Genomic DNA, 24,559 nt, shown 5'->3' on the forward strand with positions numbered 1-24,559 from the left:
CCACAGTCACAAAGATGTGCAGGTTAGGTGAATTGGCCGTGCTAAATTGCCCGTAGTGTTAGGTTAGGGGTAAATGTCGGGGTATGGGTGGGTTGCGCTTCGGCGGGTCGGTGTGGACTTGTTGGGCCGAAGGGCCTGTTTCCACACTGTAATCTAATCTAATCTAATGTAATCTAATCTAATCACAACTAATGAGGTGCAAGAAGAATTGGAACTGGGGAGTGGTGCACCCCTGAGCCATTATCATGTGACGCTGTTGGAGAGACAGGTCGAGAATGTGTCTGTGACACAGCATTGCACTGAGCGTGGACCTCAGGATGCAGGAGAGTAGGGGTCTGTGGAACATTGAACATCATGGAGATAACTGTGATCCTGAGTGGATTCAAATGACGAAGGATTAATTGGAGCCTACATGGGATGAGCCTGATCAGGAGGCAGTCACTGAGGATGTGATTAAGCTGAGAATACATTTTTAGCAAACACCTGGCCAAACACCAGAAGTAGAAGTAAGTGGAGAACTAGGAAGATGGAATGGAAATCCTATCGGAAAGAAAATCAGTCACTGTGGAAGTTAGGTATGCCTAGAAGACATGTGGTAGTCAGTTAAATGCTAAATAAAAACCGAAAGACTGAGAATGTTGTAAATCATAAACTAAACAGTGGTTGCTGGAAATGCGAAGCAAATCTGGCAGTATCTGTGAAGAGAAATCAGAGTTAATGTTTCGGGTCTAATGACCATTCATCAGAAATTATGGCAGCTTGGAAAATTTGTAAGTCGGAGATGGGGCTAAGGAGTGAAGGATACGTGTGGATAGAATCGAAACAAAGAGAATAACAGGTGAACAGACAAATGAGTAGATAATCTTCTTGCAGCGACGCTAAACATTTGTTAATGGAGACTGTTAATGGCTAGCAATCATCAGTATGTAATGACAGTCTATGTGATAAAAATACCTGGTGTGTAAGTTAGGGACGAGGACATAGAAGAGTTCAGACCCGTACTGGTACCTCTGTTGTTTGTGATGAAAATCGATGAATTGGCTGAAAATATAGATGTTTGGGATAGTAAGCTTGTGAATGACACAAGATTAGAGTATTTGTTGGTAGTGTTAATGATTGTCAAATGATACAATGGGAGACATATCAATTGCAGATATGGGCTGAGAAATGGCAGCTGGAGTTCCAACTCGGCAAGTATGAGGTGTTTCACGTCGGGTGAGAAAATATGAAGGGAAACTATGCAGTTAATGGAAGGACAATCAACAGCATGCTCATAGGGATCTTAGGTTTCTAGTCCATAACTCTCTGAAAGTGTCCATTCAAAAAGATAAGGTCGTAGAGAAGGCGTCTGGCTTGCTTGACTCGACCAGTTGAGACACTGAGTACAAGAATCAGGAAGTGATGTTGCAGCTTTAGAAAACTGTGGTTATGTCACACTTAGAGTCTTGCGGTCAGTTATGTTCACCATATAACAGCAAGAATGTGGAGGCTTTGGAGGGTCAGAAGAGATTTATCAGGATGCTGCCTGGATTAAAGCGTATGAGCTAGAAGGAGAGGCTGGAGAAGCTCAGGTTGTTTTCTCTGGAGCGGCAGAGGCTGAGGAGAGACATGATGGAAGTCTATAAAGTTATGAGATGCACAGACAGTATTGATGACTGGAATTTTTTTTCACAGAGTTGGAATGTCTAATACTTGAAATTATGCTTTTAAAAGTGAGACGGGTAAATTCAAAGGAGATGTGAGGGTCAAGTTCTTTGGACAAAAATTCCTGAAACACACTGCCAAGATTAGTGGTGAAGACCAGATTCGATAGGGATGCTAAAGGGCTTTTAGATCGGCACATAAATAAGCATGGATTGGAGGGATTGGGAACAAAGCAAAACAGAAGGCATGAGTTGCATTTGGCATCATGTTTGGCAAACGATTTTGAACTGAATGGTGTGCTCCTGTGCTGCATTGTTCTGTTCTATAACGTTTAGGATGATGATGGAGAATGACATGCAACAATCCGGAAGAAGAAAAATGAATTCTTGGAGAGCAAACATCCATTGGGCAAATATGAGCTGGATAACTATGATTAAAATAAGAGGTTGGCGGGAACAACAGTACTACATTCACAAAGAATGTGGGCGAGATACATTCGAGTCATTTTTCCTGAGAGGAGAGAGGTAGGTCCAACAAACCTAGAGTTCACTGGATCAAAAAGAAAGCAAAAATTAACATTAGACAAAATGTATTTTTGATAGCTATATGGTAGAAAAGACAATTGAGAATAGAAAGGAATACTAAAGAATTGGGGTTTTGGTGCAAAGGTAAAAGAGGCACTAGCAGCAATCATAAAGATAAATTCTAACATTGTCTACAGACTTATAAGCAGTAAAACGGTGAGAAAGGTGATGAATTTCTGTATTGTGCCCAGGATGGTTTCCCACATCAATATATGCAGGATGCAAACGGGCGAAAAACAATATAGTAATAATGAAAGAGACAGATTCAGTTCGTAAACTGACTGTGCATAAACATGTATCCAATAGTGACGAGAACATATCAAATTCAATGTTATCATTTAAAATTGCATGACCGTGCATGAATCAGGTATTAGAATTTTACATTTAGGTAAGGTCGACGATAACAAATGAGACAGAGATGCCCACAGTAAACTGAACAAATCTGCGAATGAATCAAACAACTGAAGGTCATTGGAGGACAATTAAAGAAGCATTTAACACAATACAAAACCAATCCATATCCCTGAGAATGAAAATCTCCACTTCACAGGGGGGTCAATGTCATGATAACAAGAGATAAGGGGAAGTAAAAAACGTAAGAGAAAGAACTTCGAAAATTGGGGAAGAAAAACACAGATACTGCTGAATAGGAAAAATACAAAGACCAGAAAATGACCACAATGCAGCTTACAAGAACTACAGAAATGGATTAGTGAAATAAAAGGAAAACAGTTGATCTGGAGAAATGTTGGCTCATCACAAACTGAAATTTGGATATTATCAGTGACTAATGTGAAATGGCAAGTGCATAGAATTATTACTTTGGCTCAGGGTTTACATTAGAAAAGGAAGAAATATTTAGTGGTTGGGGGCAGGGACGGAATGCAATTACCATAAGTGAGGCACCATATAATGTGGAAATTATCGAAATTAAACAGTGACAAATCCCCAAAACGTAATGGTTTCCACCCAAGTGGTTTATGGAAGTCGGAGAACACATTGTACACAGGAATATAGGGAAAGAAGTAGGCCATTCAACCCCGCGAACCTGTTACGCTATTCCATGAAATTATGGCCAGAACATTTCGGAGAGATGTTAGGAAACACTTCTACACAAAGCATGGTAGATATTTGTGATGTTAACGCAAATAGCAGTGGATGCTTGATCAATTTTAAATTTGAAATCTGTGATGCATATTTTTGTAAAGCAATTGAATTAAGAGACATGAGCCAAAGGGAGGTATGTGGTGTTGGGCTCCAAATCAGCCATGACCTCATGGAAGAGAAGAACAGACGCAAGGGGATGCGTGCCCTCATCCTGTTCCAATGCTCTTTTATTCCTACAGCAGAAGTAAGAATGATGCCAGGAAGGAGAAACCTCAGTTATGTGACTTTATAGATGTTTACATTACAGTGTGGAAACAGGCCCTTCGGCCCAACAAATCCACACAGACCCGCCGAAGCGTAACCCACCCATACCCCTAACCTAACACTACGGGCAATTCACCTTACCTGCACATCTTTGGACTGTGGAGGAAACCAGAGGAAACCCACGCAGACACGGGGAGAATGTGCAAACTCCACATAGTCGCCTGAGGCGGGAATTGAACCCGGGTCTCTAGCGCTGTGAGGCAGCAGTGCTAACCACTGTGCCACCGTGCAGCCAAACCACGAGAATAGCTATCCCGAGCTTCACAGTGGTTCATGGCTTGGGATGACATGGTGGCACAGAGGTTAGCATTGCTGATTCACAGTAGCAGGAATATGGGTCCGAATCCAGCCACGGGCAACTTCCTGTATGAAACTTGCACGTTTTCCCTGTATCTGTGTGGGTCTTTGTGGATGCTCTGGTTTCCTCCTCTAGTCCACAGATGTGCAAGTTTGATCATGTTGAAATTACTCATAGTTTTCAGGGAAGTGTAGGTCAGGTACTTTAGAACATAGAACATAGAACAGTACAGCACAGAACAGGTCCTTCAGCCCACGATGTTGTGCCGACCACTGATCCTCATGTATGCACCTTCAAATTTCTGTGACCATATATATGTCGAGGAGTCTCTTAAATGTCCCCAATGACCCTGCCTCCACAGCTGCTGCTGACAATGCATTCCATGCTCTCACAACTCTCTGTGTAAAGAACCCGCCTCTGACATCCCCTCTATACTTTCCTCCAACCAGCTTAAAACTATGACCCTTCGTGTTAGTCATTTCTGCCCTGGGAAATAGTCTCTGGCTATCGACTCTATCTATGCCTCTCATTACCTTGTATACCTCAATTCGGTCCCCTCTTCTCCTTCTTTTCTCCAATGAAAAAAGTCCGAGCTCAGTCAACCTCTCCTTATAAGATAAGCCCTCCAGTCCAGGCAGCATCCTGGTAAACCTGCTCTGAACCCTCTCCAAAGCATCCACATCTTTCTTATAATAGGGCGACCAGAACTGGACGGAGTATTCCAAGTGAGGTTTAACCAAAGTTTTATAGAGCTGCAACAAGATCTCACGACTCTTAAACTCAAAACCCCTGTTAATGAAAGCCAAAATACCATATGCTTTCTTAACAACCCTGTCCACTAGGGTGGCCATTTTAAGGGATCTATGTACCTGCACCCCAAGATCCCTCTGTTCCTCCACACTACCAAGAATCATATCCTTAATCCTGTACTCAGCTTTCAAATCCGACCTTCCAAAATGCATTACCTCGCATTTATCCAGGTTGAACGCCATCTGCCACCTCTCAGCCCATCTCTGCATCCTGTCAATGTCAATGTCCGCTGCAGCCTACAACAGCCCTCTATAGTCATGGGAAATGCAGGCGTACGTTCGGGATATGACTGTCAGTTGGATTCTGTTCAGAGGATTGATGTTGACTCGCTCGGCCGAATGCCCTGTTTCCGTGCTGTTGGATTCTATTGTTTAGAAATAGAAAACTGTTCCCTGCATAAATGGAAAGCAAAATACGTGAGAGGGAACAGAGGTTAAGTATTATGCAAATGTGATGTCAGAAAGTACTTTACTCATACAAATGTGATGTCAGAAAGTTTGCCAGGAGTTGTGAAAAGGCAGGTCATTGGCAATGATTAATAAAACTGTAGCAGGCACTGATTTTGAGTATTCTTGTTTGGGGAAATTTTATGTGCCATTCAACTCAACCCAAAAAAACAAACACGCCGAGACATTTGGAATCGTCGTCAATGTTTACTCATGCATATTGTAAGTGAAGATTGCTCGTTCTGTGGGAAAACTAAAGCTTTCCTGAGCTTTTATTGAATTTGAATATTATGTTGTTTTGACATGGGCATTATATCATTTTAATCGCCAAAAATTCATATGGTTCAATTCAGCCAAATGCGCTCAAATTCCATTGCTGATGTGTGAGTAAAGAACTAACAGCAGAGAGTAGTAGGCGCAGGACGAAGGGCTGGTCAACAAATGGTCAAATGCTGTGTGTTTAATTTTTTTGAGTGATAACTTAATCTTAATGTTTTAAATATCGTATCTGTTTATTTCCCCAGAACAATGTCTTAACATGTTAATGTTCGACATCTAGCCTTCCTCTCATGCTAAATGAACTATTTGCTCCGAACCAAGCACGATTCATATGGCAATATGCTCCATGTAAAGCTTTATAAACCATGCCCATTTTTAATCCTTGTACTTTGTGCTTTCTATCTTCTGCTAATGTCCGACTCCAAGCAATCTTAATATTTCCTAAGCTACATGACTTTCTCAAAATAATATCCGACTAGAGATTTTTTTTATCAATTTACTTGAAAAGGTTTCTTTTCTTTTTCCAGGCTTCGATCCACACAGCAGATATGCTCTGATCCTGTGATTCAATGCTTCCAAGAAGTGCCAGATCTTTTTATTTTCAGATACACGGAAATCATTTAACGCTCAGAGTTTTCTCATTTGTGTCCGCAACGTTTTTTTTTTAAAAAAAGGAACGAAGGGCATAGTAATGTACAGTATAGAACCAGGCTCTGTGGCCCAAAATATTGTTAACGTAATGCATATCCCGACATTCATTGCATATTCATATTCATATCTCACAGTCCCTTAAATGCTCTTACCACATCCGCCTGCACCATGGCATTGACAGCACATTCCAGATTCTTCCTATCTGTGTAAAAAAAAACTCGCTCTTCACATCTCTTTTAAACTTTGCCACCTCACCGACACAAAAAAAATGTTTGCCTCCGAGTATGAGACATGCAATTCTTGGAAAAATATTGTGACCATTAAACCTATCTAAGCATCGATCAAGTCTCCTCTCAGGCTCCGCCACAGCAGAGTAAACTTCCCGAGATTTTCTGACCTCCAAGATCACATCCTCCAAATTAGGCAGGGTCCTGGTAAACTTTGGATGAAAATCTGCATGGATGTGTTTGTAAGTTTGAAGACGATAAAAAAAATCAGAGCATTTGTGGACATTGCTGAAGGTTTTCAAAGCATGCAGCGTGATCAGTTGCCAATATGAGCGGAGAAAGGCAGTTGAAACTTACCCCGGGTCACTGTGAGGTGCTGCACTTTGGAAGATCACGTGGTAACAAAAAATACACAGTTAATGGCAGGACCCTGAACAGGCGGATGTGGTAAGAGCATTTAAGGGACTGTGAGATATGAATATGCAATGAATGTCGGGATATGCATTACGTTAACTTGGCATCACGTTCAGCACAATATTTTGGGCCATAGAGCCTGGTTCTATACTGTACAGAGGGAATTGGGGGTTCACCTCCATAGCTCCCTGAAAGCCTTCATCCAAGTCATTCATAAATCACAAACAGCCAAGTTACATGTAAGGATCCTTGTGGAACTCCCCTCGTCTCGGACCTCAAGCCAGAAAACCCGATTCCGCCACAATGTGCAAGCCAATTCTGAATCCACGCGTCCAAATCACCATGTTTCCAACGTATATTGACCTTCCTCATGAGACTACCATATTAAAAACTTTACTGAAATGCATGTAGGCAGCAACCACTATTCTACATTCATTGATCACCTTTGGCACCACCATGAAATATTGAATCAAGTTTGGAAGACATTAACAGCCTGGCTCAAAACCATGTTCACTATCCCAACCACGCCATGCTATTCCAAATGTATGCATGTCCCATTCCTGAAATATCTCTCCAATACCTTCCCAAGCATGGATTTAAGTTGCATCATTCTATAGTTTTCTGAAATGTCCCTGTTTCCCTTCTTGAACAAAAGAACAATATTAAGTATTCACCAGTCTTCTGAGATCTTTACAGTGCACATTGAGTATGCAGCGACCTTGGTAAAGGCTCCATAAACCGGCCTGCTTGCCTCTTAATAATTTGGGATCGATACCATCGGTCTTTGGGGACGTATCCTCCTTAAGGCTCTTCATGAGACTGACAACACTTCTTTCTTGTTCCAAAGATGCTCCTGCATGTTGGCATGTTCCACATTAATCTCACATCCTCTATACCATTCTCATGGCATGCTTCAGGGTGAATACAGACACAAAGTTCTCATTTGAGATCTCGCCCACATCCTCTGCCTCAAGGTCTCTCCTTTATCTTTGAGTGGTTCTTCCTTCTCCCTTGATATCCTCTTATTTTTCATTAATATACGGGATTATTTGGGATTCTCTTTACACCTACTTGCCAAGAGCATTTCATGACACCTTGTTGCTCCTGCTTGATTTCCTTCCTAGTACTTCATATTCCTTAAGGACCCTGTCCGATTTTGATTCCTAAACGTTAGTGTATGCTTCTTTCATCATTTTCAAAAAAATCACAATCTCCATTGTTATATAAGGGCCCCTGACAAACCACCCTCGTCCTTCCTCCTTAATGGAACATGATCATCCTGAAAGCTGGTCATAAGTTGTTAAAACAATTCTGACATATACAATGTAAACTGATAACAATTCCTCCCAATTAACTCTCCCTTGCTCCAACTGGATGTTACATTTTTTTGCAAAACTCCAATTGAGCAGCTTCTGACAAGCTCTCTTTTATCTTTATTCGTAGCTGTTTTATAACTGAAGGAGTTGTGACCACTGTTTCTAAAATGCTCTCCCAGTGTACCATCAGTAGCCTGGCCAGGCTCATTCGCCAATACAAAGTTCAGCATCGCCCTTCCTCTAGTCAGATTAAGCACATGCTGCTTCAAAAAACTCGCTGGGTTAAATTTAACAAATTATGTTCTGTCTAAACCTCTTGCTCCAAAGCAGTCGCAGTCAATATTAGCGAATTTAAAGTTACCATTATGACAACACTGTTGTCATTGCATCTTTCCATAATCTGCTGACATATTTGTTCACCCATGTCTCAATGGCTGTTGGATGGCCAACATTATAGAGTAGGTATGTAGTATAATCCGAACAGAATGATTGCTCCTTTCTTATTTTTGAGCTCTACTCATATTGTCTCAGTGGATGAGCTCCCCCACCACACTCCCTCCCATCCCGGGGAGTCTTCTCTGAGTGCTGTTCTCGCTAATTGGTATTGCAACTCCTTTACCTATTTTACTTTCCTCTCTACCTCGTCTGAAACAACGAAACTCTGGAATGTTGAGCAACCACTCCTACCCGACTCTCAACCAAGCCTCTGTAATGGCTGCAACATATTCCTGAATTTATCGTCATTTCCCTTCTTGAGCTGAGGAACAATTACTGCGAGCCAGTTCTCCGGGACCTCGTGAGTGGCTGATGAGGATTTGAGGATCTTGGTCAAGACCACAGCAACCTCCTCTCTCTGTGACCTCACATAAATAAAAGCGCAAACAGAAACATACAGTTTTTACAGGATGCATCCAATCAATTTATATGATATCATTTTATCTGTGATAAGATTAATGGCAAAACTTTACTTTTGATAATATTTACAGTGAATGCACAGACGGTGCTGGACAAAGAATCCAGTCTGTGGATTTTAATATACAGTGAATACAAGGATTGTAATAATATTCTGAGGATATCTGTCTTCTGCAAATTGTGTTCAGTTTCTTTACTAACATATATTAGTTCATTACTAGAATGCATCCAATATTTTATTAACAATCAGAGGAAATAAATGCTTAGCCACTGGCTTTTAATACATGTTAGATCCAGAAATCATGTTGATATAAACAGCAACATCAGGCAATGTACTATATTTATTCGGGATACAGGATATAATATGTATTGTGTCAGTGAATTAAAAAAAAAATCAGCAGAGGCAAGCAATTTTATCATGCCTTATGCTGACATCATAAATAGAATGTAAGTATAGAGGGATATAGGCCAAGGACAGGCAGCAAAGGCTGTATTAATTTGCTGTCATATTTGAAACGAAGTCGTGATCTGAAGGGCCTGTGCTCTGTTCTATGTTCTGTGATAAGTATCCAAATCAATATTTAGGTAAATTATCAGGTCGATTTCTTTTTTTTATTGTTACAGTTAATCTACTTACGATCATGATCATGTCTCGTGGAAACTGTGGGCTTTCTAAGTGCATCTCTCAATACCTCATATCCATGGCAACAGCTGATCTACTGGTCATTATTGTTGACTTAATAGCAAGGCACATTCCAATCATTTATAAGAGTGACTTTAGTTTTCTGTTGTCTGTTCCTATATGTAATATCCATGCCATCCTGCTTTACACAGTGACTGACTGTTCTATCTGGTTTACTGTCTCTTTCACCATTGATCGATTTGTTGCCATTTGTGTGCAGAAACTGAAAACAAGGTATTGCAATGAAAAAACAGCAGCTGTGGTTCTAGGGACAATAATTGTGATCAGCTCTTTCAAGAATATCTTCTGGTATTTTATGCTTTTGAAGAAGTACAAGCTTGATAATAATCCTTGGTTTTGTGATGTAGCAATCAGAGCTCTTGTCTCTGAATTCTGGACAACAATTGAATTCGTTCATTATATTATCAGCCCTTTTCTCCCATTTATTGTGATTGTGATACTGAATACTTTCACCATTAAACACATTTTAATAGCAAGCAGAGCCCGCAGGAGACTTCGAAACCAAGGTAATGGGGAGAATACGAGAGATCCTGAGATGGAGAACAGAAGAAAATCTATCATTTTGCTCCTTTTGGTTTCTGGAAATTTCATTCTTTTATGGGCGGTGTTTCTGATATCTGCTCTGTGGATCCGGATGTATTTTTTGCAATATATTTCTAAATTGCCACCTCGCTACATACAAGAACTTGGATTTATGTTCCAGCTCCTGAGCAGCTGCACAAATACTGTGATTTATGTCACAACACAAACGAAGTTCAGACAGCAGCTGAAGAATGTATTGAAATATCCCTTTATTCTAATTCTAATGTTCATTAAACGATTTAAATAACTGTGTAATTTCTACCAAAAGTCCAGGAACTGAGCAAATTTCGACTGAAGAGGGAGGAAAAACAGAATTCCAGATTATCTCATGAGTATCAAAACTTCCTTACTTTCCCGGCAAATCTCTGTAAAAGGATTTTTTCAGATCGAATTGTCGATTCCATTTGTAGAGGCAATGGGTCAAAAAAGTTATTTAATAGAATGTAAATAGAGTGGGGCTGTATCTTCCACCGAAGATGAATGAGGAGGAACTGAAGAGATGGCATGCACGTTCGTGTTTAAATTTTTTGACTTATTCAGTGAAATTTCCAAAGCTTCGAAGGTAAATGTATGAATGCTTGAATTGATCCTTTAGTGGCTGAATGATTAACTGGGAGCATGAGTGAATTAATGCATAAAGGGCGCATGGTTAATCAGAAGTCATACAGGGAGCAACAGCCCTTGGACGGATTGTTTGGTGTTGGCTCACCAAAGAGGTCATAATTTTATCATAAATGGTAGGAAATTGCAAAGAAAGATGAGGAGAAATTACTTCTCCCAAAGGATTATGAATCTGTAGAATTCACTAAACCCAAAGTGATTTAGATGCTGGGACATTGAATACATTTAAGAAACAGATTGAGTTTTAATTAGTATTGGATTCAAAAGTTCTGCAGAGTCAGCATGAAGTTGGAGGTGAGTTTGAGATAATATTAAAGATCTGAATTGCTTACTTCTGAACATAATTCTTAGGTTATTGTCATTACTTGTTGTGTTAGATCACCAGGTTCGGCCAAATAATTTTTGTGCCTTAGCATACTACAAGCTCATTATTATTTTTCCTGCTATAATTCTCACACAACTCCCAACATATCTTCACATGAAAACTAGGACCAAGATTTGAAACCATGGCCTCCATGCCTGTTATGCTATTCATTGCGAACATGGTTAGTGTAGTTACTCCACATTCCTGCCAACCCTGATTAGGTTTCTCCCAGAGTTTCACAATAAATGCCTCTGCCTTCAAAAATATTCAAATACACTGCATCAAAAAAGAACGTTCGAAAGACTCATTACACTCTGCACAAAAAAGTATTTTCACCTTCAGGTGATTCACATAATTCAGACTTTCAGGATTCACAACACTTCTATTCAGATTCCGAGATGGAAAGAATATTACCGTCTTTCTTGCAAACTATTCTTCAAAATCTTTGAGGTGGTTTACTTTGCGGTCGTCTTCTGACAAGGAACAATTCTCTCATTTGGCTGATTCGGATCCGTTCTCCAACTGCCAGGTCTGTGGTAAAACAGCAATCAAAATTAGGGAGATCTGTGGAAATGCAACCCGACCCGAAACGATGCTGCTCAACTTGCTGAACTCTTGCAGTAATTTTTCTCTTAGTTTAAGTTTGAACAAATTTAGGACATGATTCCAGACATCGGTCAGTTCAAATCTCCTTCTAAATCTTTGTGGGCGGCACGGTGGCACAGTGGTTAGCACTGCTGCCCCACAGCGCCAGAGACCCGGGTTCAAATTCCCGCCTCAGGTGACTGACTGTGTGGATTAGATTACATTACATTATAGTGTGGAAACAGGCCCTTCGGCCCAACAAGTCCACACCGACCCGCCGAAGCGCAACCCACCCATACCCCTATATTTACCCATTACGTAACACTACGGGCAATTTAACATGGTCAATTCACCTGACCTGCTCATCTTTGGATTGTGGGAGGAAACCGGAGCACCCGGAGGAAACCCACGCAGACACGGGGAGAATGTGCAAACTCTACACAGTCAGTTACCTGAGGTGGGAATTGAACCCGGGTCTCATGCGCTGTGGAGTTTGCACGTTCTCCCCGTGTCTGCGTGGGTTTCCTCCGGGTGCTCCGGTTTCCTCCCACAGTCCAAAGATGTGCAGGTCAGGTGAATTGGCCATGCTAAATTGCCCGTAGTGTTAGGTAAGGGGTAAATGTAGGGGTATGGGTGGGTTGCGCTTCAGCGGGTCGGTGTGGGCTTGTTGGGCTAAAGGGCCTGTTTCCACACTGTAATGTAATCTAAAATCTAACCTAAATCTCAGCATGCTTTGTAAGCCATCAATGACACAAAAGTAATTATAGACTAATAAAATCATATGGTACAGAAGGGCCCCTTCAACCCAGCACGTCTACACTGCCATATAGAAAAAAGTTACTCCAAATCTACACTAATGCCCAATTTCTGGCACTAGGGCCTGTACCTCAAATTTAACGACATTTAACGCATTATTTGAAATATAGGCTAATAGTTATTAGACTTCATGCCTCAACTACCCTCTCAGGCAGTGCATTCTGGACCTCCACCACATTTTTTTTTGAGTGTGAGCAGCAGCTGAGTTTAAACGAACCCGGAAGGCTACAGCTAAGCGGAGCAGCTGTAAGCTGGTTTAGCGCAAGCTTACCTGGGTAGGTTTTTTTTCCCTATAAAAGCGCGCAGGAGAGACTCACGTTTGGTATGTTGCTTCCCAGGTGCAAGGGTACGTGACGTCTCTGATCGTGTTTTCCGGGTCCTTAAGGGGGAGAGGGAGCAGCCCGAAGACATGGTCCACATTGGCACCAACGACATAGGTAGGAAGAGGGCTGAGGATGTTAGGCAGGCTTTCAGGGAGCTAGGTTGGAAGCTCAGAGTAGAAAAAACAGAGTTGTTGTCTCTGGTTTGTTACCCGTGCCACGTGATAGAGAGCCGAGGAATAGGGAGAGAGAACAGTTAAATGCGTGGCTACAGGGATGGTGCAGGAGGGAGGGATTCCGGTATCTGGATAACTGGGGTTCTTTCTGGGGAAGGTGGGACCTCTATAAACAGGATGGTCTACACCTGAACTTGAGGGGCACCAGTATCCTTGGGGGGAGGTTTGCTAGTGCTCTTTGGGGATGTTTAAACTAACTCTGCAGGGGCATGGGAACCTAGACTGTAGCTTTAGGGTGCAGGACCTGGAGTACAGGGAGGTTAGGAACATGGCATCAATCTCAAAGGAGGGTGCCTGTAAACAGCAAAGTGGCTTGAAGTGTGTATACTTCAATGCAAGAAGTATATGAAATAAGGTAGGTGAACTTGCAGCGTGGATTGGTACCTGGGATTTCGATGTTGTGGCTATTACGGAGACATGGGTAGAACAGGGACAGGATTGGCTGTTGCAGGTTTAGGGTTTAAATGTTTTAGTAGGGTCAGAGGTGGGGGTAAAAGAGGGGGAGGTGTGGCTTTGCTTGTCAAAGATAGTATTGCAGTGGTGGAAAGGACGATGGTTGAAGACTTGCCATCTGAGGTAGTTTGGGCTGAGGTTAGGAATAGGAAAGGTGAGGTCACTCTGTTAGGAGTTTTCTACAGGCCTCCTAATAGTCCTAGAGACGTAGAAGAAAGTATTGCGAGGAGAGGAGATTCAGGAGAAGAGTGAAAGTAATAGGGTGGTTGTTATGGGGGACTTTAACTTTCCAGATATTGACTGGGAAAGCTATAGCTCGAGTTCGTTAGATGGGTCGGTGTTTGTCCAATCTGTGCAGGAGGGTTTCCTGACACAATATGTAGACAGGTCAACAAGAGGTGAGGCCATACTGGATTTGGTTCTGAGTAAAGAACCAGGCCAGGTGTTAGAATTGGAGGTAGGTGAGCACTTTGGGGACAGTGACCACAATTCGGTGGCATTTACTCTAGTGATGGAGAGGGATAAGTGTGCACTGCAGGGCAAGAGTTATAGCTGGGGGCAGGGAAATTATGATGCGGTGAGGCACGACTTAGAATGCGTGGCTTGGAAAAGTAGGCTTCAAGGGAAGGGCGCAATTGATATGTGGAGCTTGTTCAATGAGCAACTATTGAGTGTCCTTGATAAGTATGTACCTGTCAGGCAGGGAGGAAAGGGTTGTATGAGGGAGCCGTGGTTTAATAAGGAATTGGAATCCCTTGTTAAAGGGAAGAGGGCGGCCTATGTAGAGATGAGGCGTGAAGGTTCAATTGGGGTGATTGAGAGTTATAAGGTAGCCAGGAAGGATCTGAAGAGAGAGCTAAGAGCAGCAAGGAGGGGACATGAAAAGTCCTTAGTTGGTAGGATTAGGGAAAACCTAAGGCTTTCTATAGGTATGCCAGGAATAAAAGAATGACTAGGGTAGGAATTTCCAGTTAAGGATAGTAGTGGGAAGTTGCGTGTGGAGGCTGAAGAGATTGGGGAGACACTGAATGAATACTTTTCGTCAGTATTCACTCACGAACAGGACATTGTTGCCGATGTGAATACTGAGTCACAATTAATTAGAATGGATGGCTTTGAGGTATGTAGGGAAGAGGTGTTGGAAATTCTGGAATGGGTGAAAATAGATAAGTCCCCTGGGCCTGATGGCATTTATCCTAGGATTCTCTGGGAAGCAAGGGAGGAGATTGCAGAGCCATTGGCCTTGATTTTTATGTCCTCGTTGACTACAGAAATAGTGCCAGAAGACTGGAGGATAGCAAATGTGGTTCCCTTGTTCAAGAAGGGGAGTACGGATAACACTGGCAACTATCTGCCGGTGAGTCTCACTTCTGTTGTGGGCAAAATCTTAGAGAGAATTGTAAGGGATAGGATTTATGAACATCTGGATAGGAATAATGTGATCAAGGATAGTCAGCAGGGTTTTGTGAAGGACAGGTCGTGCCTCACAAACCTTATTGAATTCTTTGAGAAGGTGACTAAGGAGGTGGACGAGGGTAAAGCGGTAGATGTGGTGTATATGGATTTTAGTAAGGCGTTTGATAAGGTTCCCCATGGTAGGCTACTGCAAAAAATACGGAGGTATGGCATTGAGGGTGAGTTAGAGGTTTGGATTAGGAATTGGCTGGCTGGAAGAAGACAAAGGGTAGTAGTTGATGGTAAAGGTTCATCTTGGAGTGCAGTTACTAGCGGTGTTCCACAAGGATCTGTTTTGGGACCATTGCTGCTTGTCATTTTTATAAATGACCTGGAGGAGGGGCTAGAAGGTTCGGTGAGCACGTTTGCGGATGATACGAGGTTTGTGGTCGGTGGAGTTGTTGACAGTGAGGAAGGATGTGGCAGGTTACAGCGGGATATAGATAACCTGCAGAGCTGGGCAGAAAGGTGGCAAATGGAGTTTCAATGTAGGTAAGTGTGAAGTGATTCACTTTGGTAAGAGTAACAAGAAGATGGGGTACTGGGCTAATGGTCAGATACTTGGTAGTGTGGATGAGCAGAGGGATCTTGGTGTCCATGTACACAGATGCCACCCAGGTTAATCGTGCTGTGAAGAAGGCATATGGCGTACTGGCTTTTATTGGTAGAGGAATTGAGTTCTGGAGTCCTGAGGTCATGTTGCAGTTGTATAAGACTCTGGTGCGGCCGCATCTGGAGTATTGTGTGCAGTTTTGGTCGCCATAGTATAGGAAGCATGTGGAGGCACTGGAACGGGTGCAGAGGACGTGTACCAGGATGTTGCCTGGTATGGTAGGAAGATCGTATGAGGAAAGGCTGAGGCACTTGGGGCTGTTTTCATTGGAGAAAAGAAGGTTTAGGGGTGACTTGATAGGGTGTACAAGATGATTAGGGGTTTAGATAGGGTTGACCATGAGAACCTTTTTCCACGTATGGAGTCAGCTATTACGAGGGGGCATAGCTTTAAATTAAGGGGTGGTAGGTACAGGACAGATGTTAGGGGTAGATTCTTTACTCAGCGAGTCGGGAGTTCATGGAATGCCCTGCCAGTAGCAGTGGTGGACTCTCCCTCTTTATGGGCATTTAAACGGGCATTGGATAGGCATATGGAGGATAGTGGGCTAGTGTAGGTTAGGTGGGCTTGAATCGGCCCAACATCGAGGGCCATAAATACTGCGCAGTATTTTTCTATGTTCTATATTCTATGTTCGATCCAGGTGAAAACCAGTTTCCTCACATCCATCCTTTCACCTTTATTATACCACTTTGATAGTGATGACTATCAACTGAAAGGAACAGCTGCTTTCTGTTCAACATGCCCATGCCCCTCATCATGGTAACTATCTCAAACAGTCCCCGCCTCTCCCACTTCCTAGTTTTCTCGACACGAAAGATGACAGCCCGACATTGTTCAGCTTTCCTTCGTAGTTCAACGTCTTCATCCCAGGTGAATGTCCTCTGCAAAACTTCCTATAATACACTGAGCAGAACGGCACTTATTCCTAACTCGAGACACTTCGATGTTTGTGAAATAATGTGTCGGGAAAATCATTTAATTAACTGGCCAGATTTGTTGATTTACTTATTTATCTCTTAATTGTGTTTGCTTATGTGTTTGTCTTTGTGTGAATGGGAAGTGAAAGCAAATGTATTGATTGAAAGCATAAGTGTTAATCAGACTACCCCGTGGTTTAATTGTAAATTATGGTGTGCTTAATAAAATAAGTCTTTTATTGGGATACAAAATGTTGCCTTGTATTAATTATTTGTGAAGTCATAGATTGGTTGATCAAAAGACTAGTCAGGAAAAACGTCACCAAATTCTGGGGGTCTTCGCAGATTGCAATTTTGTTGTGCTATGCACAAAGAGATAGTAACTTTGACTTAGTACAACTGTCTATCTCCATGTTATAACATATTTGGTGTATTGAATCCTGCGAGGAAACATAGGTCTGCAATTAGATTGTGGATTCAACTGCCACCGAGACATTAACCACCTCAACCTGTCGACCCCCCTCCCCCACTCCAACCTCTCACCCTCACAACACGGAGCCCTCCAATCCCTCTGCTCTAATCCCAACCTCACCATTAAGCCAGCGGATAAAGGGGGCACAGTGGTAGTCTGGCGCACTGACCTCTACACCACTGAAGCCAAACGCCAACTCGAGGACACCTCTTCCTACTGCCCCCTCGAACATGACCCCACACACCATCACCAAACCATCATCTCCCAGACCATACAGAACCTCATCACCTCAGGAGATCTCCCACCCACAACTTCCAACCTCATAGTCCGGGAACCCCGCACTGCCCGGTTCTACCTCTTTCTCAAGATCCACAAGCCTGACCACCCTGGCCGACCCATTTTCTCAGCATTCTCCTGCCCCACTGAACTCATCTCTACCTACCTCGACACTGTCCTATCCCCCCTAGTCCAGAAACTCCCCTCATACGTTCGAGACACCACCCACGCCCTCCACCTCCTCTAAGACTTCCGTTTCTCCGGCCCCAACGCCTCATCTTCACCATGGATATTCAATCCCTCTACACCTCCATCCGCCATGACCAGGGCCTCCAAGCCCTCCATTTCTTCCTCTCCAGACGTCCCCATCAGTACCCTTCCACCGACACTCTCATTCGTTTGGCCGAACTGGTCCTCACCCTTAACAATTTCTCCTTTGAATACTCCCACTTCCTCCAGACCAAAGGGGTAGCCATGGGCACACGTATGGGCCCCAGCTATGCCTGTCTCTTTGTTGGCTACGTAGAACAGTTGATCTTCCGTAATTACACCAGCACCACTCCCCACCTCTTCCTCCGCTACATTAATGACTGCATTGGTGCCACCTCGTGCTCCCGCGAGGAGGTTGAGCAATTCATCAACTTCACCAACGCATTCCACCCTGACCTTAAATTTACCTGGACCATCTCTGACACATCCCTCCCCTTCCTGGACCTCTCCATCTCCATTAGTGACGACCGACTTGACACTGACATTTTTTACAAACCCACCGACTCCCACAGCTACCTGGATTACAACTCTTCCCACCCTATCTCTTGCAAAAATGCCATCCCGTATTCCCAATTCGTCCGCCTCCGCCGTATCTGCTCGCAGGAGGACCAGTTCCACCATAGAACACACCAGATGGCCTCCTTCTTTAGAGACCACAATTTCCCTTCCCACATGGTTAAAGATGCCCTCCAACGCATCTCATCCACATCCCGCACCTCCGCCCTCAGACCCCACCCCTCCAACCGTAACATGGAAAGAACGCCCCTGGTGCTCACCTTCCACCCTACAAACCTTCGCACAAACCAAATCATCCGCCGACATTTCCGCCACCTCCAAAAAAACCCCACCACCAGGGATATATTTCCCTCCCCACCCCTTTCCGCCTTCCGCAAAGACCGTTCCCTCCGTGACTACCTGGTCAGGTCCACACCCCCCTACAACCCACCCTCCCATCCTGGCACTTTCCTGCCACCGCAGGAACTGTAAAACCTGTCCCCACACCTCCTCCCTCACCTCTATCCAAGGCCCTAAAGGAGCCTTCCACATCCATCAAAGTTTTACCTGCACATCCACTAATATCATTTATTGTATCCATTGCTCCCGATGTGGTCTCCTCTACATTGGGGAGACTGGGCGCCTCCAAGCAGAGCGCTTTAGGGAACATCTCCAATACACCCGCACCAATCAACCAAACCATCCCGTGGCCCACATTTCAACTCCCCCTCCCACTCTGCCAAGGACATGGAGGTCCTGGGCCTCCTTCACCACCGCTCCCTCACCACCAGACGCCTGGAGGAAGAACGCCTCATCTTCCGCCTCGGAACACTTCAACCCCAGGGCATCAATGTGGACTTCAACAGCTTCCTCATTTCACCTTCCCCCATCTCATCCTAGTTTCAAACTTCCAGCTCAGCACTGTCCCCTTGACTTGTCCGGACTTGTCCGACCTGCCTAGCTCCTTTTCCACCTATCCACTCCACCCTGTTCTCTCTGACCTATCACCTTCATCTCGTCCCCCACTCACCTATTGTACTCTATGCTACTCTCTCCCCATCCCCACCCTCCCTTAGCTTATCTCTCCACGTTTCAGGCTCTCTGCCTTTATTCCTGATGAAGGGCTTTTGCCCGAAACGTCGATTTCGCTGCTCGTTGGATGCTGCCTGAATTGCTGTGCTCTTCCAGCACCACTGATCCAGAATCTGGTTTCCAGCATCTGCAGTTATTGTTTTTACCTCTGCAATTAGATTGTGACCCTCAGTGTGGATAATCGGACAGCGGGTTGTTCTCAAACTTCAGATGGCATGGCAAATTGTTAAAGAGTTTTCACAGTGTCAAATGCTTCCTTGTTATATTTGCAAGGTATGACTAAAGCCGAACAAACAGAGCTCACCAGCTGACTGGAATGGTCTAGCACACTGATTAGCGCTTCTCCGTCACACCACCAGGGACACGGGTTTAATTCTACTCTCGGGTGACTATCTGTGTGGAGTATGTACATTCTACCCATGGCTGCGTTGGTTTCATGCAGATGTTCCTGTCAACCGCAGGAAATGCAAAACTTGCGCCCACACCTCCCCCCTCACTTCCCTCGAAGGTCCCAAGGGATCCTTCAATATCCGTCACATTTCACCTGCGCCTCCAAATACATCATTTACTGCATCCGCTGCACTCGATGTGGCCTCGTCTACATTGGGGAGACAGGCCGCATACTTGCGGAACATTTTAGAGCACACCTCTGGGACACTCGCACCAACCAATCCAACTGCCCCGTGGCTGAACACTGCAACTCCCCCTCCCACTCCCCCAAGGTCATGCTATCCTTGGCCTCCTCAATCGCCAGACCCTGGCAACACGACGCCTGGAGGAAGAGCGCCTCATCTTCCCCCTAGGAACCCTTCAACCACAAGGGATGAATGCAGATTTATCCAGCTTTCTCATTTCCCCTCCCTCCACCTTATCTCAGTCCCAACCTTCGGACTCAGCACCGCCTTCTTGACCTGCAATCTACTTCCCGACCTCTGCCCTCCCACCCCCTCTCTGGACTATCATCCTCACCTTAATCTCCTTCCACCTATCGCATTCCCAACGCCCCTCCCCCAAGTTCCTCCTCCTTACCTTTTATCTTAGCCTGCTTGGCACACCTTCCTCATTCCTGAAGAAGGGCTTATGCCCGAAACGTCGAGTCCCTTGCATTATTGGAGCCTGGGAATCAGTGGCATTACACATGAAACAGTGTCAGGTTCATTATTGGTTGTGATATTCATACGTTACAGTGATTATGGTATGTGGTTGTTGATCGTGGGTGATTTGAAAGTTCAGAGGCCAAGTTTGGGATGATAAGCAATTTCGAGGATGACACAATATTGACCGGGTATTTCACAAAGAGGAAGAAGGTATTCGGTTAAAGATAGAAGTAGACAGACTTGTTGAATGGGCAGATCAGTGACAGATGAAGTTTCATCCTGATAAATGTGCGGTGATGAAGTTTGTAAGTTACAAGACAAGGCAGTATTCAATGCATTACAGGAAAGTAGGAAGCTCAGACGAACACAATGAGTTGAGGGACCTTGTTAATAGATTCCTGAATGCAGTAGTACGATCTGGACAAAATCTACTGCACTGCGCTCGACATCGTTTTTTGATTATCCCTTCAAAACTAAACTCAATTAGGACGCTGTTTTGGTAAAAACAATGACTGCAGATACTGGAAACCAGATTCTGGATTAGTGGTGCTGGAAGAGCACAGCAGCTCAGGCAGCATCCGTGGAGCAGTAAAATCGACGTTTCGGGCAAAAGCCCTTCATCAGGAATAAAGGCAGCGAGCCTGAAGCGTGGAGAGATAAGCTAGGGGAGGGTGGGGGGTGTGGAGAAAGTAGCATAGAGTACAATAGGTGAGTGCGGGGGGATGAAGGTGATAGGTCAGGGAGGAGGGTGGAGTGGATAGGTGGAAAAGAAGATAGGCAGGTAGGACAAGTCATGGGGACAGTTCTGAGCTGGATGTTTGGTACCAGGGTGAGGTGGAGGAAGGGGAAATGAGGAAACTGTTGAAGTCCACATTTATGCCCTGGGGTTGAAGTGTTCAAAGGCAGAAGATGAGGCGTTCTTCCTTCAGGCATCTGGTGGTGACAGAGCGGCGTTGAAGGAGGCCCAGGACCTCGGCAGAGTGGGAGGGAGAGTTGAAATGTTGGGCCACAGGGCGGTGTGGTTGATTGCTGCGGGTGTCTTGGAGATGTTCCCTAAACCGCTCTGCTAGGAGGCGTCCAGTCTCCCCAATGTAGAGGAGACCGCATCTGGAGCAACGGATACAATAAATGATATTAGTGGATGTGCAGGTAAAACTTTGATGGATGTGGAAGGCTCCTTGAGGGACTTGGATGGAGGTGAGGGAGGAGGTGTTAGCGCAGGTTTTGCAATTCCTGCGGTGGCAGAGGAAGGTGCCAGGATGGGAGGGTGGGTTGTAGGGAGGCGTGGACCTGACCAGGTAGTCACGGAGGGAACGGTCTTTGCAGAAGGCGGAAAGGAGTGGGAGGGAAATATATTCCTGTTGGTGGGGTCTTTTTGGAGGTGGTGGAAATGTCGGTGGATGATTTGGCTTATGCGAAGGTTGGTAGGCTGGAAGGTGAGCACCAGGGGCATTCTGTCCTTGTTACGGTTGGAGGGGTGGGGTCTGAGGGTGGAGGTGCGGGATGTGGACGAGATGCGTTAGAGGGCATCTTTAACCACGTGGGAAGGGAAATTGCAGTCTCTAAAGAAGGAGGCCATCTGGTGTGTTCTGTGGTGGAACTGGACCTCCTGGGAGCAGACACAGTGGAGGCGGAGGAATTGGGAATACGGGATGGCATCTTTGCAAGTTGGGAAGAGGTGTAATCCAGGTGTCTGTGGGAGTCGGTGGGTTTGTAAAAAAAAGTGAGTGCCAAGTCGGTCGTCATTAATAGAGATGGAGAGTCCAGGAAGGGGAAGGAAGTGTCAGAGATGGTCCAGGCAAATTTAAGATCTGGGTGGAATGTGTTGGTAAAGTTGATGAATTGCTCAATCTCCTCGCGGGAGCATGAGGTGGCGCCAATGCAGTCATCAATGCAGTGGAGGAAGAGGTAGGGAATGGTGTCGGTGCAATTACGGAAGATTGACTGTTCTACGTGGCCAAGAAAGAGACAGGCGTAGCTGGGGCCCATACGTCTGCCCATGGCTACCCCATTGGTCTGGACTCTTTTTTGACGAGAGGTGGAGTATTCATTGAAGCTTAGTTCTCTACACCAGAAAAAGAGTGCAATTGCATTAGAAGGCCTGAAAAGGAGATTGACCAACATGTTGTTATGACAGTAGCAGTTCAGTTATGAAGTTAGCGGCTGGAAAAATCTCGGTTTTCTTTCTTTTAAATGTTGATTGGGATATTTAGGATATGAGGGGCATGGACAACATGGATCGAAAACACTTGGTATTCGTATTCGAAGAGCTAATAACAGGATGCCATGATTTTAAGATGAAAACCGAGAGTTTTAGAGGGACACGAGGAAGCATTGCCTCTTGCAGATGATGGTAGGGATCTGCAATTCCTTTCTCAGGAAGGCAGTTGAGGCGGGAAACACAGCCTTTAAAGATGACTTAGATACGCATTTTTAGAGTCATAGAGTCATAGAGATGTACAGCATGGAAACAGACCATTCGGTCCAACCTGTCCATGCCGATCTGATATCCCAAATCATTCCAGTCCCACCTGCCAGCCCCCGGCCCATATCCCCTCCAAAACCTTCGTATTCATACACCCATCCAAATGCCTCTAAAATGTTGCATTTGTGCCAGCCTCCACCACATCGTCTGGCAACTCATTCCATACACGTACCACACTCTGCGTGAAAACGTTGCCCCTTTGGTCTCTTTTACATCTTTCCCCTCTCACCATAAATCTAGGCCCTTTAGTTCTGAACTCCCCGACCCCAGGGAAAATACTTTTTCTATTTATCATATCCATGCCCCTCATAATTTTGTAACCCGCTATGAGATCACCCCGCAGCCTCCGACGGTCCAGAGAAAACAGCGCCAGCCTGTTCAACCTCTCCATATAGCTCAAATACTCCAACCCTGGCAACATCCTTGTAAATCTTTTCGGAACCCTTTCAAGTTTCACAACTTACTTCCGATCAGAAGGAGAGCAGAATTGCACGCAATATTTCAACAGTGGCCGAGCCAAAGTCCTGTACAGGCGCAACATGACCTCCCAATTCCCGTACTCAATATTTAAGATGACAGACGAAGTGCTAGGAAGTAAGACTTGTGAGGTGTTCACGGTTTGTATCATCGATAGTCACAAGTGAGGTGGCAGAAGACTGGAGGCTGGCAAACGTGGTGACATTGTTTAGGAAGAGTGGTAATGACAAGCCAGGGAACTATAGACCAGTGAGCCTGACCTCGGTGGTGGGCAAGGTGTTGGAATGAATCCTGAGGGGCAGCATCTACATGTATTTGGAAAGGTAATGACTTTTTAGGGATAGTCAACAAGGCTTTGTGCGTGGGAAATCATGTCTCCCAAACTTGATTGATTTTTTTGAAGAAGTAACTAAGAGATTGATGAGGTCAGAGCGGTAGATGTGATCTATATGGACTGCAGTAAGGCGTTCGAAAAGTTTCCCCATGGGGGACTGATTAGCCAGGTTAGATTTCATGGAATGCAGGGAGAATTAGCCATTTGGAAACAAAACTGGCTCAAAGGCAGAACACAAAGGGTGGTAGTGGAGGATCGTTTTTCAGATTGGAGGCCTGTGACTAATGGAGTGCCACAAGCTTCGATGCTGGGTCCTTTACTTTTTGTCATTTACAGAAATGAATTGGATGCGAACATAAGAGGTATAGTTAGTAAGTTTGCAGATTACACCAAAATTGGAAGTGTAGTGGACAGCGAAGCGGGCTACCTCAGATTACAACAGGATCTTGGCCAGATGAGCCAATGGGCTGAGAAGTGGCAGGTGGAGTTTAATTCAGAAAAATGCGAGGTGCTGAATTTTGTGAGGTTAAATCTTAGCAGGATTTATAAACTTAATGGTAAGTTTCTCGGGAGTGTTGCTGAACAAAGAGACCTTGGAGTGCAGGTTCATAGCTCCTTGACAGTGGAATCGCAGGTACATAGCATAGTGAAGAAGGCGTTTGGTATGCTTTCTTTTATTGGTCAGAGTATTGTGTACAAGTGTTGATAGGTCATGTGGCGGCTGTACAGGACATTGGTTAGGCCACTGTTGGAATATTGCGTGCAATTTTCGTCTCCTTCCTATTGGAAAGATGTTGTGAAACTTGAAAAGGTTCAGAAAAGATTTACATGGATGTGGCCCGGGTTGGAGGATTTGAGGTATAGGGAGAGGCTGAACAGGC

The sequence above is a fragment of the Chiloscyllium plagiosum genome, unplaced genomic scaffold (assembly GCF_037043375.1).
Source record: "Chiloscyllium plagiosum isolate Xiang-an unplaced genomic scaffold, Cpla_swu_hap1 HiC_scaffold_18, whole genome shotgun sequence".
NCBI lineage: Eukaryota > Metazoa > Chordata > Chondrichthyes > Orectolobiformes > Hemiscylliidae > Chiloscyllium > Chiloscyllium plagiosum.